This window comes from Coenobita brevimanus, chromosome 106 (genome assembly GCF_032717465.1).
Source record: "Coenobita brevimanus isolate Jiangsu-jjx chromosome 106, ASM3271746v2, whole genome shotgun sequence".
Lineage (NCBI taxonomy): Eukaryota > Metazoa > Arthropoda > Malacostraca > Decapoda > Coenobitidae > Coenobita > Coenobita brevimanus.
Genome location: NC_137059.1, coordinates 11,660,833 through 11,677,954, shown reverse-complemented (window position 1 = coordinate 11,677,954; position 17,122 = coordinate 11,660,833). Strand labels below are relative to the sequence as shown.

At 44.8% G+C, this 17,122-nt stretch overlaps 1 protein-coding gene across 6 annotated transcripts in view; it reads right to left on the bottom strand.

Moving 5' to 3' along the window:
- LOC145416522 (uncharacterized) overlaps positions 1 to 11,199 on the bottom strand; it is a 294,640-nt gene extending 283,441 nt beyond the window's left edge. For all 6 annotated transcript variants that reach the window (XM_080285482.1, XM_080285485.1, XM_080285481.1 and 3 more), the window contains exon 1: positions 11,134 to 11,199. The gene's annotated coding sequence lies outside the window, so the exon portion shown is untranslated. The remainder of the gene's footprint in view (positions 1 to 11,133) is intronic.
- Between the last annotated feature and the right edge of the window lie 5,923 nt (positions 11,200 to 17,122).

Sequence of the window (17,122 nt, the reverse complement as noted above, 5' to 3'; positions counted from 1 at the left end):
TATGTGGACCACCTTGTATACTCCCTTCAGTCACCCCTCTATCTATCTATCAATCAATCTATCTGTCTCTCTCTCTATCTATCTATCTATCTATTACCAGACGCCTTAATCCCGCAATGGGCCACAAACAAATCGCCTCCATGTCGCCCTGTTCCCCGCCATTTCGCTGCCCTTCCCCCAGCTTACACCCCCCTCTCTCATATACCTCTCTACTATCATACATGTCTAAAATGAAAGAAAAGTCGCCTGTAGTTAGCAAAAATAAATAAATAAATAAAGGTGGTAGAGACGGGGTTAATGTGCACTACTACTAACTCATGATCTCATTTTTTTTATGCAAGAAAGAAGGAACCCAAGGCCAGAATCCCGCAATATTGTTCCCTCTACGAAAAAGAAACCTACTGCATAATAAACTTTGTAACCACATCTCTTTCTCTATAACCACGTTTCTTATTACACCTTAACAAAATTACCACAAACATATCATCACAAGCAGCATCCCTCAGAACACCAAAAACAGAATCATCTTTTACCATTAGCTTTTAAAAATCTTCATATTTACATTTCTTATACCTCAACAACAACAACATAACAATCACCCTCTTTCATACGAGCAAACACAATCACCATCACAATCACATTTCTTATCAAAACATAAAATCACCATCCTTCACAATGGGTAAACACACAATCACCATCATTTACCATTATCCTTTCACCATCGCAAACTGAAAAACCACAACTATCACCACCATTCACTACACCACAACCATCATCATCACTCACTGAACACATCACAACTATCACCATCCACTCACCACACCACAACTATCACCACCACTCAACTATCACCATCCATTCACCACACCACAACTATCACACTATCCACTCACCACAACTATCACCACCACTCACCACAACCATCACCATTCACTCACCACACAACTATCACCATCCACTCACCACACGACAACTATCACACCATCCACTCACCACACAACTATGACCACCACACCACACCACAACTATCACCATCTTTCCTAACACCACAAATCACACCAGTATCACTTTCCACCCACCACTTTCACCACCTCAAATCGCCTCATCATTACACATCATATTTTCCACACACAAAAATCTAGCTCACCACAACCAATCCTCCCAGCACTATACTTTCACACAATATACACCATTAACTTTATTGAAGGAAGCTCCCTAACACCTTTTAACAAGCGATTTATTTTGCTTATTACACCTTACATCAATAACTTTAATCTTTTCCGTATGATTTAGGCCGGTATTTTCGAAGGAAGCTCCCTAACACCTTTTAACAAGTGATTTATTTTGCTTATTACACCTTACTGTCCTCTTCTGGGTTACATAAATCCTTCCAGTATGGCCACACACTACATAAATAGCGTACAAAAGGATATTATCTAACCACATACAAAAAAATAAATCGCTACGGAAGAGGCACCAGTACCTTTCACAACAATAGCTATCACCATTTTGCATCCTCTACCATACTATCATACTTCTCATCAATGCAATACACTTTTTACTAGAACGTGGCCCAGATTTACATTCTTTTCCTACTCATCAAACGTGGCTCAGTGACCATAAATGACAATACTATGACTCCACTCCCATAGCACTTCTTCGTGATTAGCACCATACTGAAGTGTTTATTTTTACAACTCAGCACTCAAAATGGAGGGATGGAATGTTTAGGCCAAGTCAGAGTAAATATTGTACACTATCACCAAACCATGCACAATATCCATATACCTGTCATTATAACCTACCTATCACCACCTTGCACCATAAATACATGATTCCCAAGCCTATCACCACAATGTATACAAACTCCCATTCCTACCGCTAAATCTATCACCACTATCACCACCAAACCAACCACTACTACTACGACTATCACCTGCCGCCACCACCACCACCACCAAACCTACTTCCATACTTGTCACCACCACCACCACCACCACCACCACCTCCACCAACCATTCACTCACCTACCACCACCACCACCACCATCACCAACCATTCACCCACCTACCACCACCACCACCACCAACCATTCACCCACCACCACCACCAACCATTCACCCACCCACCTACCACCACCAACAACCATTCACCCACCTACCAACCACCACCCACACCAACCATTCACCCACCTACCACCACCACCACCACCAACCATTCACCCACCCACCTACCACCACCACCAACCATTCATCCACCTACCTACCACCAGCCACACCAACCATTCACCCACCTACCTACCACCACCCACACCAACCATTCACCCACCTACCACCACCACCACAGCCTCCCCAATAAGCCACCATACCGTTACCACAACGTCTACCGGTACTCGACCAAAATTTGACATCATAACTACCATTACACAGCCACCACACTCCACCTGTCACCACAACAGACAAGACTACAAAACTAATCACCACACTCACCACCACCACTTCCAACAACAACCAAAGCTACCACCACAACTACCTACTACCATCACTACTACCCACACCTACTACCATACTTGTCACCATGACTATCACCACCATCATACCTGTCATCACCACTACCATCACTACCAGCCAAACTTACCACCATACCCATCACCACCACTACCACCCAAACCCATCACCATACCAACCCTCTCCTACCCTGATCACTCCACCCATCACCCTTCCATCCGCTTCTCGCAGCGTCCATCACAGCAGTTACTTCAATAAACATGGGATGAGGCTATGGCACACCTAATGTCTGACCTGCCTCATATATCTCATTTTGGTAAAGTAACCTTGTTTTTAATGCACCCAAAACGCAATTTATACACCTATTCTCATCAGGATTATACGTTAATGTCTAATAATATTCACCTCAATCCTGCATCATCATTGAATACAACTGGTGTTTCATTCTCTCGGGACTTATCATGGAAAGATCATATTACCTCTCATGAAAAATCTGCTTCCAAGACATTAGGTGTGTTAAGCCGACTCCGTGCCTTCTTTACGCCTGTACAGCTGTTGACTTTATACACGGGTTTTAATAGCCTGTGTCGAAATGGGTCACATGTGTAGGGAGAGGGGGGTCCCTACATACAGACCATCTCAACATGGAGGAGGCTCTTCGTTGCATTAGCTCTCCACCTCTAACAGATCATTCAACCTGTCACTTCGACGCACTGTTGCATCTTAATCTCTTTTCAATCGTTACTTTGATGGTCACTGCTCTTCTGAACTGTCTCTTTGCATTCCTCCCCCATTACGGCGGCCGCGTAGCACCCGTCTGGAAGCAACTCACCCATTTTTGTCCAGTCCCCAATTGCAAATTAACCGATATTCCCAGTCCTTCATAAATGCAACAATACAACTCTGGAACTGTCTCCCTCAGTCTGCATTTCCTTCTGCCTATGACCTCCAGTCTTTTAAGTGTAATGTGTTCAAGCATCTCAAAATCATCGGATCTTGAATTACATCTCCTTTACGTGTTTTTTTTTTTTTACTTGGAACAATCTTGTGGGCTTCCAACCTTTGGCTCCTACCTATATATATATATATATATATATACAAACACTATCACCATCATCATATCTGTCACTACCACCACCACCACCCACATTTACCACCACGTCACAACCACAACTACCACCACCATCATATTTGCCACTACCACTACCATCACCACCACCCACGCCTACCACCACGTCACAATCACAACTACTACCACTACCACCACCACCACCATATTTGCCACTACCACTACCATCACCACCACCCACGCCTACCACCACGTCACAATCACAACTACTACCACTACCACCACCACCACCATATTTGCCACTACCACTACCATCACCAGCACCCACGCCTACCACCACGTCACAATCACAACTACTACCACTACCACTACCATCACCCAAACCTACCATCACGTCACAACCACCACTACCACGACAACTGTACCCGTGACCGCCAACACACAGCAGTCTCCGTAATCAGCACCATACCGTTATATTCTTGTGAAGAGGCAGTTGCTGAGATCAGTAACCTTGACTTGTGGGGTTTCCTTCTCTCTCCCTCCAACCCTACCTTCCTTCTCTCTCTCCCACCCTATCTTCCTTCCTTCCTTCCCTCCCACCCTCCACTCCTTCCTTCCCTACCTACCTTCCTTCCTTCCCTCCCTCCCACCCTCCTTCTCTCATTCCAACCCTACCTTTCATCTCTTTCCCTCCCTCCTACCCTACCTTCCTTTCTTCTTTCTCTCCCTTCCGCCCTACCTTCCTTCTCTAGTTCCCTCTCTCTCTCTCTCTCTCTCTCTGTTCCGGTTTTCTCCCTTAATTCATTCCATGCTCTACTTCCCCCACCCCTTCTCTCCTTTCCCATCCCCCCATGTTTACTCTCAAGTTCCTTCCTTTCCCTCCCATCCCCTCCATCTTCCTGTCCTTCCCCTCCCCCCTCCTTTCCCTCTTCCTTTCCTTTCCCTCCCCCCTCTTTTCTCTCTCCCTTTCCTTACACCCTCCTCTTGCCGTCTTCCTTTCCTTTCCCCCTCCTCTTTCCCTCTTCCTTTCCTTCCCCCCTCCTCTCTCATTCTTCCATTCTTTCCCCCCTCCTCTTTTCCTCTTCCTTCCCGTCTCCTCTCCTCATCCCATCTTCTTTTCCTTCCCCCCTCCTCTTTCCCTCTTCCTCCCCTTCCTCTCCCTCCTCATTCCCTTTTCCTCCGCTTCCCCTTCCTCCCGTTCTCCTCTCTCTTCTTTCCTTCCCTCCCCTCTCTTACCTATCTCTACCTTTTCCAGTTTCCTTTAATTTTCCCTTCCTTTATATTCCACTCCGTCTCTCCCTTATCATCCTTTTCAGTTTTCCGTTTGACCTCCTTCCCTTTCCTTCTACCTCCCCTCCTCCTTCGTTCCCTCTTCCCTCCCCCTCCTCTCCTACCACCTCCTCCTCTTCCGTTTTCCTACCATTATTTATTTCATAACTTACTTCCTCAACCCCACTTCCTTCTTCCTTTCATGATTCTTCCACGCTCCTTCATCCCCTCCCTCTTCCTTCCCTTCCCTCTCTCCTCCTTCCATTGCCTTCTCCTTCCTTCCCTTCCCTCCCTCTCTCTTCCCTTCACGTCCAGTTCTTTTCCTTCCCTCCCTCTTCCTCCCCTTCCCTCTTTCTACCTTCCATTGCCTCCCTCTTCCTTCCCATCCCTCTCTATTCCTTCCACTGCCTCCCTCTTCCTTCCCTTCCCTTCTCTCTCCCTCTCCCTGCATACTCTTAACATCTTTCATTTCTCCCTCACTTCTCCAACAACTAACCCTTTCGTTATCATCTTCTACCATCAATTTTTCACGCTCCTCTCTACTTCCTTTTCCATCCTCCAACACTCTTCTTCCATCCTTCCTTCATCACATCTTGCAACCTTCTGTCATCACATCTTGCATCCTTCCTTCATCACATCTTGCATCCTTCTTTCATCACATCTTGCATCCTTCCTTCATCACATCTTGCATTCATCTTGCATCGTTGTCATCACATCTTGCATCCTTCTTCATCACATCTTGCATCCTTCCTTCACCACATCTTGCATCCTTCTTCACTACATCTTGCATCCTTCTTCACTACATCTTGCATCCTTCTTCACCACATCTTGCATCCTTCCTTCATCACATCTTGCATCCTTCATTCACCACATCTTGCATCCTTCATTCACCACATCTTGCATCCTTCCTTCATCACATCTTGCATCCTTCATTCACTACATCTTGCAGCCTTCATCACATCTTGCATTCTATCATCACATCTTGCATTCTGTCACCACATCTGGCATCCTTCTTTCATCACATTCTAATTTTGTAATCAAGATCGTATACTCAGAAGCTTATGAAGGCGTCTTACTGCTCTTTCACAGTGATATAAGGAGCTCCACAAACAGCACTACACAACAGACTCTCACCTAGCATTATCTTGTGTTGTGGGGAGGGCTGAGTCTGCTGGTGTGGGCGTGGGTGTGGCAGTGGGAGTAGGAAACTGACACAGGGTAACATAAATTCACCTAACTTTATCTTATGGGGAATGCTCCGTCTGCTGGTGTGGGCGTGGGTGTGTCAGTGTAGAAAACGGGTGATACAGGGTACACTGAGACGCTGACTGGGCCGCCCCCGTAACACACGAAAACACGACCCAAAATTTCACTTCCCATTCTTCCCTACATTATTTACCTCCCTAATTACCACCATGCAATGCCTCCCCAACTGCCTGTTTGCCTAATTATGCATGGGGTCAATTAGTCTCGCAGCTGTAATTACCCCCCAAAATTATCTCTTGTAACAATCTTTTTTTTTTATTGTAACATTCGCCCAGCTCTACCACTACTCATGAAATAAATCAATGTATGTTATGTTATGTATGTTATGTATGTATATTTGTATGTAAGTATGTTATGTATGGATGGATGTACTGTATCTTCTGTATGTATGTATTGTGTGTTATGAGAACCGTATGTTATGTATGTATGTATATGTATGTACGTGTTATGTATGTTATGTATGTATGTATATGTATGTACGTGTTATGTATGTTATGTATGTATGTATATGTATGTACGTGTTATGTATGTTATGTATGTATGTATATGTATGTACGTGTTATGTATGTATGTATATGTATGTACGTGTTATGTATGTTATGTATGTATGTATATGTATGTACGTGTTATGTATGTTATGTATGTATGTATATGTATGTACGTGTTATGTATGTTATGTATGTATGTATATGTATGTACGTGTTATGTATGTTATGTATGTATGTTATGTATGTATGTATGTATATGTATGTACGTGTTATGTATGTTATGTATGTATGTATGTATATGTATGTACGTGTTATGTATGTTATGTATGTTTGTATCATTCTGCCTACGTGATTTTTTTGTCGTCTATCTGATGTATAATAAATGAATTACAAGGTATTTCTGTTCCCTACTCAGTAACGACCCCTGTCTCCACGACACACCTCCAACCTACCTTTCATATATACCCTCGCATCTATCTCAGTCTCCCTCTCCTTCACCTCACAACCAACCCTTACAACCTCTCTCTAAGTCTGTTCATTTCCACTTCACAAACATCCCTTACCCCAGCCAGTTCAGGTGATGGCCAGGTGTGGTCTGACTAAAGAATATATTTTACTACAGTTCTTTCACCCAAACTTGGCCCAGTCGTCCTTTTGCAGCCTAGTTTTTCGAAGCTCAGAAAAAGATAATGTTTCGCCTCTACACCCTGTCCATTACACTTCTTCGTGACCAGCACCATAGGCTAATAATGAGCTTTAGTTACAACTCGGTATTCAAGGTGGAGGGATGGCAATTTTAGGCCCAGTTAGAGTAAAAATAGTAACCAAGGAGACTCATTCCTAGCACATAACTAAAGCTCAACGAGGGCCACATAACCTATCTATCTATCTATCGCCAGACGCCTTAATCCCATAAGGGGTGGCCACAAACAAATCGCCTCCCTGTCATCCTGTCCCCCGCCATTTCATTGCCCTGCTCCCAGCCCACACCTCCCTCTCTCATATACGTCACCACACCTTAGTATTACCCAGTGACCCAGTTCCCTTAGATGAAGACAGCTATAAACAATATCACCCTATCCATTCCCTGCAATCAATACGCTTTGCTGTCCTGGTAAACTTCTTCATTATTCTGCTTCTTCCACTACCTTTGTCCACATTTTATCACTTATTTTTTTCTTCCTTGACTCTCCTACGTCCTCTCCATACCTCTTCCCTCCTTCCTTTATTCCTCCCTCCCCGTGCCTAACTTTTCCTTCCATCTTAATCCTCCTTCCCTCTCCTTTTTCTTCTCTCCATTCCTCCCCTTCTCCCTTCTCTGCTCTGCTATCTGTAAGTCTACCTATTAATCTGTTTGTCTGTATTCCTTTGTATTCCTTGCTCCTTCCCTCTTCTCCACCTCCCCTCCTCTTCCTCCTACCTTCCATTTCTCCAAACCATTCATTCTCAGTTCTCTTATTCTCTCCCTGCCTCCATTTTTCCCCTCCATCCATCCTTCTTCATCACGCCCTCTCTCTTCCCACTCCTCCCTTCTTCCCTCTTCCTGCCCACTTCTTCCTTCCACTTCGTATCTCCCTATAATTTTTTCCCTCCTCTCCCTCCCAACTTCCTCCCCTTTCCCCTTCCTCCCACTCTTCCCTACCTCCCCTACATCCATCCCTTCTCTCCTTTCCTCCACTCGTGCTGCGGTCTGGAGGTAACTTGATCCGCTTCTCTCCCCCTTCTCATCACCTGGTGTCCCTTACTTCCTATTATATTCTCTCTCTCTCTCTTTCTTTCTCTCTCTCTCTCTCTCTCTCTCCTCTCTCGCTCAGTCCACCACTCTCCACTTTCTTCTTTATCACAATTTTCTCTTCCACATTCTCTCCGATTCCTTACCACACATTCCTATCCCTCCCTTCCCTCACCCCTCTCATTCCATCCCTATCCCCCCATCTATCCACCCCCCCCCCTCAATTGACCATCAGATGTAAACCCATCCTCTCTCTCTCTCTCTCTCTCTCTCTCTCTCTCTCTCTCTCTCTCTCTCTCTCTCTCTCTCTCTCTCTCTCTCTCACACACACACACACACACACACACACACACACACACACACACACACACGAAGAGAATCAGCCATCGTCTCAATTTCTGCAATCCATTGTCTGTATTGTTATTGAGGATGATGGAATAAGTGTCTGGGCAATAAAAGATGGTGGTGCTGCAGTGTGTAGTACGGCAGTGTGAAGTGTGGTAGTGTGAAATGTGAAGTGTGGTTGTGTGAGGTGTGGCAGTGTGTGGTAGTTGGTGGTGTGGTATGTGGTGTGGCAGTGTGGGGTGTGGTTGCGCAGGGTGTAGCAGTGTGTGGCATGAGACTGAGGTGTGGCACTGTGATGTGTGGTGTGGCAGTGTGTGGGGTGGCAATGTGTGGTGTGGCAGTGTGTGGGGTGGCAGTGTGTGGTGTAGCAATGTGTGGTGTGGCAGTGTGTGGTGTAGCAGTGTGTGGTGTGGCAGTGTGTGGTGTGGCAGTGTGTGGTGTGGCAGTGTGTGGTGTGGCAGTGTGTGGTGTAGCAGTGTGTGGTGTGGCAGTGTGTGGTGTAGCAGTGTGTGGTGTGGCAGTGTGTGGTGTGGCAGTGTGTGGTGTAGCAGTGTGTGGTGTGGGAGTGTGTGGTGTAGTAGTGTGTGGTGTATCAGTGTAAGGTGTATCAGTGTAAGGTGTATTAGTGTGTGGTGTGGCAGTGTGTGGTGTAGCAGTGTGAGATGCTGTAACGAGGCGTCACAGCGTGGTGTGGCAGTGTGTGGTGTTGTAGTGTGTGGTGTGGCAGTGTGTGGTGTTGTAGTGTATGGTGTGGCAGTGTGTGGTGTTGCAGTGTATGGTATGGCAGTGTGTGGTGTTGTAGTGTGTGGTGTGGCAGTGTGAGATGTGAGTGTGTTAGACGTGTTAGAATCCCCTCCAGCACTATAACTAATACCTCATGCACTGTAGATCCTAACCACAGCCACTTCCCACCATCAGTGTTAGGGTTATATCACGTCATTACCCAACACAATCCTATCACCATGTCACTTCATTTCCTCCTTAACCCTTTCAATACGGTGAGGTCTTATTCTTGCTGACACCACGCGAATTATGTCTGACTTAGGAAGGCTCTCTGGATTACTTAAAGCTCTGTCTATGCTCTCAAGCTCTAAAAGTCTCCACTAAACTGAAGAAGATTTGTCTGGTTATGGCAAGAATGTAATAATAATAATAATAATAATAATAATAATAATAAGAAGAAGAAGAAGAAGAAGAAGATGATGATGATGATGATGATGATGATGATGAAGGAAGAAGATGATGATGAAGAATAATAATAATAATAATAATAATCATAAAAATCATAATAAACCAGGTGTTAAATCAAGCAAATTGCCTCCACAGACATCACTTAGCATTCCCATTAATTGCACACAGAAATCACCTCTCAATCACTTATACACTTTAAATAAATCACATCAAAGTTCCCAATACCCTGTGTAGGTGATATCAGGTGAGAACACTTGTACACAGGTAAATAATTCAGGTGTAACAGAGGTAAATAATTCACGTGTAATTCCAACATACAAGCTCCTCAATTAACTTCATATATACACCACAATTCATATGTAAAGATGTAAATTCCTTACTGGTTAACTCAAGGCACGTGTATACTCAACAGGTGTATTCCTCACAGGTAACGAGGTATATAAATCACATATATATCAACAGGTAACTTGCAGGTAAAAATAAATTAAGATAAATTCAAATCTATCACAATTAAATAATCTAATCACATAACACAGGTAAACAAATATTCTTGTAAATTCAGTTCACGTGTAAATGACATCACTTGAATATTTAGTGTAAACCAACTCCTCATTTGTAATACATGTCAAAGATAATTTACTTATCACAGGCAGATTACATTTATCACAGCCTAATTCCATGTAAATAATTTAATCACAGACATCACACGAAACTTTACTTCACCACACGTAACATCACTTCATCACAGGTAACTAATTCATCACAGGAAACCTCAGTTCATCACAGGTAACTTCACTTCATCACAAGTAACTTCACTTCATCACAGGTAACTTCAATTCATCACAGGTAACTTCACTTCATCACAGGTAACTTCACTTCATCACAGGTAACTTTAACACAGGTAACTTCAGTTCATCACAGGTAACTTCAACTCGTCACAGGTAAATCAAATAGGTGTAAATTAACAGAAGGTAAATTCATCCCAGGTTAAATAATCACGGTAAATAAATTCGTCCACTTAATCCACCCAGGTAACTCCAGGTAATTCCAGGTACACGTGTGGGCTTTTCTGACATCATAACCAAGAGTGAACACGCGGAACACAATATTTCTCCACCGCCCCTCCACCCACACCATATTGCATCACTCCACACACAAACACCCCCACCTTTCCACCCACAAACCACAACACCAAACCCTCAAACAAGTACCCGTTCCTCTCGTCAAAGTTTCCAGGCGAACTTTTATCCCCTTGAAACAACGCACCGAGATGGCAGGCAAAGTTGAGCGAAAAGTTAGTAGTTGGAGCGACACGGGTGAGCGCAGGTGAGACGGGAAGCTTACGAACAACCCGCCCTACCTCACCTGTGCTGCCGGGGAGGGACGGAAAACGTATCGTACAGCACAGGATCCCACGCCCACCTCCCCACCCACCCCCCTTCTCTGTCTCATTGTCTGCATCTCTCTCTCTCTCTCCCTCTCTCTCTCTCTGCTTAATATCCCCATCCACCCCCTTCTGACTCATTGTATATCCTGTTGTCTCATATTTTTGTCTTTCCCTTCTCTCTCTCAATCTCTGTCCGTCTGTATCTCTCATTGTCTGTCTGCCTGTCTGTATCTATCTAACACCACCCCCATCCCCCTTCTCTGTCTGTCTGCCTGTCAGTATGTCCAACATCCCCACCCACTCCTTTACTGTATCGCTGTCTCACTTTCTGTCTGTCTCTCCATATCTGTCTATTTATCTACGTCTGCTTCCATCCCTACATTCTCTTTATCTTCCCTTTTTCCTTGACCTTTCTCCCTAGTTCCCCCCCTTCCCGCTTCCTTCCTTTCTTCCACACACACACACACACACACACACACAACACCAGTCTTCTCCCAGGCCATTCCCTTCACATCCTAGGTCCTCTTTTTGTCATTCTCGCCTGCAGACGATTTTCCTCAGCTTGGGAAAGATCTCTCCCATAGAAGAGATAAAGCAGTTTAGTTCAACGGTGTATTTCTCTCTTCATTTTATCTCCAGACGCTTTCCCTCAGCCCAAGACACAGCTTTAGAAGTAGGAGGGGTTAGATACAGCCTTCATTAATCCCTCCACTACTCAGGTGCTTTACGAAGATGAGAAAAATCATCTGGCAGTTACATTCTATATCCGGACGATTTTCATACTTCGTCTGTGTTTCCCTCTGCCTATGACCTCCAGGCTTTTACACGCAATGTGTTCAGGCAGCTCCGAATGGACCTCTCTCTCTCTCTCTCTCTCTCTCTCTCTTCCTGGAACGCCTTCTCGTGTTTCTAGCCTCCGGTTTCTTTCTCTCAGCATAAAAAAAAAAACTTTCATCAAGAGGGGATAACTTGAATTTGAATAAAACAATGCAGTAGTAGTAGTAGTAGCAGAAGTAGTAGTAGTGAGAGTAGTAGTAGTAAGAGTAGTAGTAGTAATAGTAGTAGTAGTAGTAGTAGTAGTAGTAGTAGTTATAATAATAATAATAATAATAATAATAATAATAAACTAAAAATGGTGAGGTAAACAACGTGAATAACTGTGAGGAGGAAGGCTGGGAGGGGGAGGGGGAGAAGGAGGGGGAGGGGGAAGGGGAGAAGGAGGGGGAGGGGGAGGGGGAGAAGGAGGGGGAGGGGGAGGGGGAGAAGGAGGGGGAGGGGGAAGGGGAGAAGGAGGGGGAGGGGGAGAAGGAGGGGAAGGGGAAAGGGGGTTGAGGCGGGAGGGAGGTAGAAGTATGCAACTGTGACCAACCTCTCTCTCTCTCTCTCTCTCTCTCTCTCTCTCTCTCTCTCTCTCTCTCTCTCTCAGATAAATACCGTTCTCAGACAATTCTGCCGCCACACACACACACACACACACACACACACACACACACACACACACACACACACACACACACACACACATTCTGAATAAACAACATCCCTCCAATAGCTACACCAACATCACTATCTATCTTCGCACATGTATCTATCCGTCTAGCTAAGTAACTATTTGCCTATCTATTCACCTCTATGTATCTATACTCATATCTACCTGTATCCTCAACCACGCATCTAACAATCGCCTCTCCCTGCTTATCATGCTATCTATCCAAGTGCAAATCTATCTATCGACGTGTTTCTCCATGTATCTATTTCCTCAGCTGCCTATTTATAAAGCGTCTTAATCAACCCCTCTCAATATCTTCAATTAAGTCTTCTATGGCCACGTGTTTCGCATCAATCTACCTTTCCGGACGATTTTATTCAGCTGTTTGAGTCAAAGGCGTTTCCCTTTTCCTTCCTCTTCCTCCCTCCCTCCCTTCCACTTCTTAGTCCTCCCCCCTTCTCATGATTCGGATAACTCTACCACTCTTCTAGATTCCCAGACGATTTCACTCAGTTGATACGAGCTTGGTTATTAACATCGAATCAACAAATCAATCTCCTTGCCAAATGAATTATGGTAAAACCTCTGAAAAATCCTGCAATCAACCAAGGAAACAGGAGAATAATCAGTCAACCAGTCTCAACAATCAACTGAACCATCTAATCAATCAAACAATCTAAACAATCAACTGACCACGGACCCTATTCAAAACAATCATGCCAATCTACCAACACCCCATACACAAGACACCGTACAACAAATGCAAGAACTCAACACTCAAGTAAACAATAAAACATCAGAGCAGCAAACACTAATGTGGAAAAATTATCTCCAAACACTTGATCACAAAACAAACACCAGGAAACTCTACAAAACACAAAACAGCAACACACTCTCCAACAGCAACTCTACACAATCACACGCTGCCATCACAACAACAGACACCATACCCTCAAACAAACAACAAACAAACACTCTCACCAATCACTTCTCACACATCAGCCATCTAAACCCCCATTGCGACGACCGACGTGTCATCCGACGTAAGAGACTGTTCCCCACAGACCCAGACTACGCACCTTTCACTGACAGCCAGACGAAACACATCATTAACAACCTTAAGCACTCATCTGCCTGTGGACCAGACAACATAAGCAACATACACCTTAAACAACTTGGCCCACAAGGCATACAAGCACTCACCAACATATCAAACTACAGCTACTCACACAGCATAATATCCAACATCTGGAAGCATGGTACTATCATCAATATCCCTAAACCCAACAAAGATCCCACGTTACCCTCCTCACACAGCCCCATCACATTCTTCTACACCCCCTCCAAAGTCACTGAACGACTGGTATTACAATTAGTTACACCTCACATCCCCCTAGCCCCTTCACAACATGGTTTTATGCCGCTACAATCCACATTCTTCTTACAGACCTTACACAAAGAGTTTTTGATGGCATCAATTCAGCTAGGCCACCACACAGAACACTTCTAGTCACACTAGACAATAGCAAAGCTTTTGATGCCATCCCCCGCCATAACCTCACAAACAAAATATTCAACACAGCATGCACAAGAACACAAAAAGATGGCTGGTAAACTACTTAGCAGGCAGATGTACACATGTAACATTGCCGGTCAGTCTTCGAACATCAGAAACTTCACAAACGGCGTCCCCCAAGGATCTGTTTTGTACCCTACACTCTTTAACCTATATACTGTATGCACGACATATCCACTCCCCACACACCACAGATACACATTGCTACCTATGCAGATGACAGAACACTTACATGTACACACCAAAATGCAAACAGAGCTGCACACATCCTCCAACCTTACCTCAACACACTACACGAGTGGTTCACCACAAACAGACTCACAATAGCCCCAGCCAAATCTACAGTGACCCGTCTCACAAACTGGACAGCAGAACATAGTCACATTCCACACCTCACCATAAACAACACTCCCCTACCACACACACACACACACACACACACACACACACACACACTCAAAATCCTTGGTATAACATACATCAATGTCATTTAAACAACACATCACAAACATTAAAAACAAATTAACACCGAGACTCAACGCCCTAAGGTCACTTGCCCATACAACATTTGGACACAACAAAGAAACCACCACCACAGTATACAAACAATATACACGTTCAGTGATGAATTATGCAAGCCCGCTTGGGCTTCTAACCTCACTAAAACACACAACACTCTACAGACCATGTAGAACAAGGCCCTAAAAATAATGACAGTATGCACAGTTACTACACCTACACCAAGAAACCAAAGTCTTCAAAGTCAAGGATCATCTTGACATGAGAGGCACACAAATTCTTGCCACAGCCTCCACAAACCTACACCATCCACTACACTACATGGCAACACATCCATACACACCAAGGAATATCAAAACAACACCCAGCACAATATATTATACACAAATACTGTCATCTCTCCTCCCCTGGGTCTCCTCGCCCGCCTCAAACCACCTTCCAGAAGCATATCCATACTCAGATCACTCACCGCTCCATTCAGGCACTCAAAGACAACACACAGCTGCATGCACGGCCTCCTGATATCCACCCCTCTGAATCCTACCTTCCTCGTGAAGACAGGGTCCACCTGGCTAGGCTGAGATGTGGGCATCATCCAGCCCTCTTAAGCTACCAGAGGAGGCTGGATGACTCCATCGCTGACGCCTGTCCAGGATGCAACACAGCATCCCATACTATTAAGCACATTATGGAAGACTGCACTGCACACAATCACCTACACCAACAACACAACATACACCCTTTGAGAGCTCTGTGGGAAAGCCCGGTCTCGGCCGTGGCCTTCCTAAGGGACTCGGGGCTGTTCGGCCAGACTACCTAGGGAACAACTACTACTACTACTACTACCAACTCCTACCAATCAAACAACATTTCGACCAAGCAACCAACCTACCACTTAACTAAACTTCCTACCAATCAACCAACCTACCACTCAACAAATCTTCCTACCAATCAACCAGTGCTCCTACCAATAAACCAACATTCCTACCAATCAACCGACCTACCAATCACCCAAACTTCCTACCAATCAACCAATCTATCAACTGATCTACGTGCCGTCTTTACAATCAACCTGCTGTCTTAATCAACCAATAATCCTACCAATCCACCCATCCTACCAATCAACCAACCACCCTTCCTACCAAACTCCCAATCCTTTAATCAATCTGCTGATCCTTCAACTTACCCTCTATTAAATTTACATACCATCCACGTAACTACCATTCTATCAACCAAACAACCATATAACCAATCAACCAAGCATCTTAAGCAACCACTACATCAATCACTCCACCTAACGACCAACCATGCAACCAATCAACCAAGCATCTTAACAAGCAACCACCCACTCTTCAAATCAATCACGCAACCATCCACCCTTCAAACCAGCCAAGCAACCACTCACCTTCAAAACCAACCAAGCAACCATACACCCACCCAACCAAGCAACCATACACCCACCCAACCAAGCAACCATCCACCCTTCAAACCAACCAAGCAACCCCTAACCTTCAAACCAACCAAACAACCACTCACCTTCAAACCAACCAAACAACCATACACCCACCCAACCAAGCAACCATCCACCCTTCCAACCAAGCAAGCAACCACTCACCTTCAAACCAACCAAGCAACCATCCACCCTTCAAACCAACCAAGCAACCATCCACCCCTCAAAGCAAGCAACCACTCACCTCCAAATCAACCACGCAACCACTCACGCTTCCACCCAACCATCCACCAGTCCAAACCTTTAGCCAACCATCCAATTAAGCCGTACAAACAAGCCAATTATGTCTACGTGCTGTTCCCTTAATTAAATTTGCCTCAAGCCCAGGTAACAGACTTGCGATTTTGGAAGTTACAATATGGCTGGTGCTGGAGGGAGGGCGCCTTCACGTGGTGGCACTGATATGGCCAGGTGGATCCGCTGCCTGGTGAGACAAACGTCCCTCAGTTCCATCCCTATCCCCCAAAGCTGCAGGAAAAATGTAACTTCAGCCTGCAGTCCACTGGGTTCACTACTACTACTACTATTACTACTACAGTATGGCTACAATCGTACTTACAACCCATCCATCCATGCTTCCATCCACTCATCCAACCATCATCCATCCACCAAACCAACCAACCAACAAACATCCAACCATTCATCAAACCAGCCAGTCTTCCTTCCAAACAACCATCCATCCATCCAAGCAATCGACCTTCCAACTCATCATTCATCCAACTATCAACTCTTCCATCAATCCAAACATCCATCCATCTATCAAGCCAATCAACT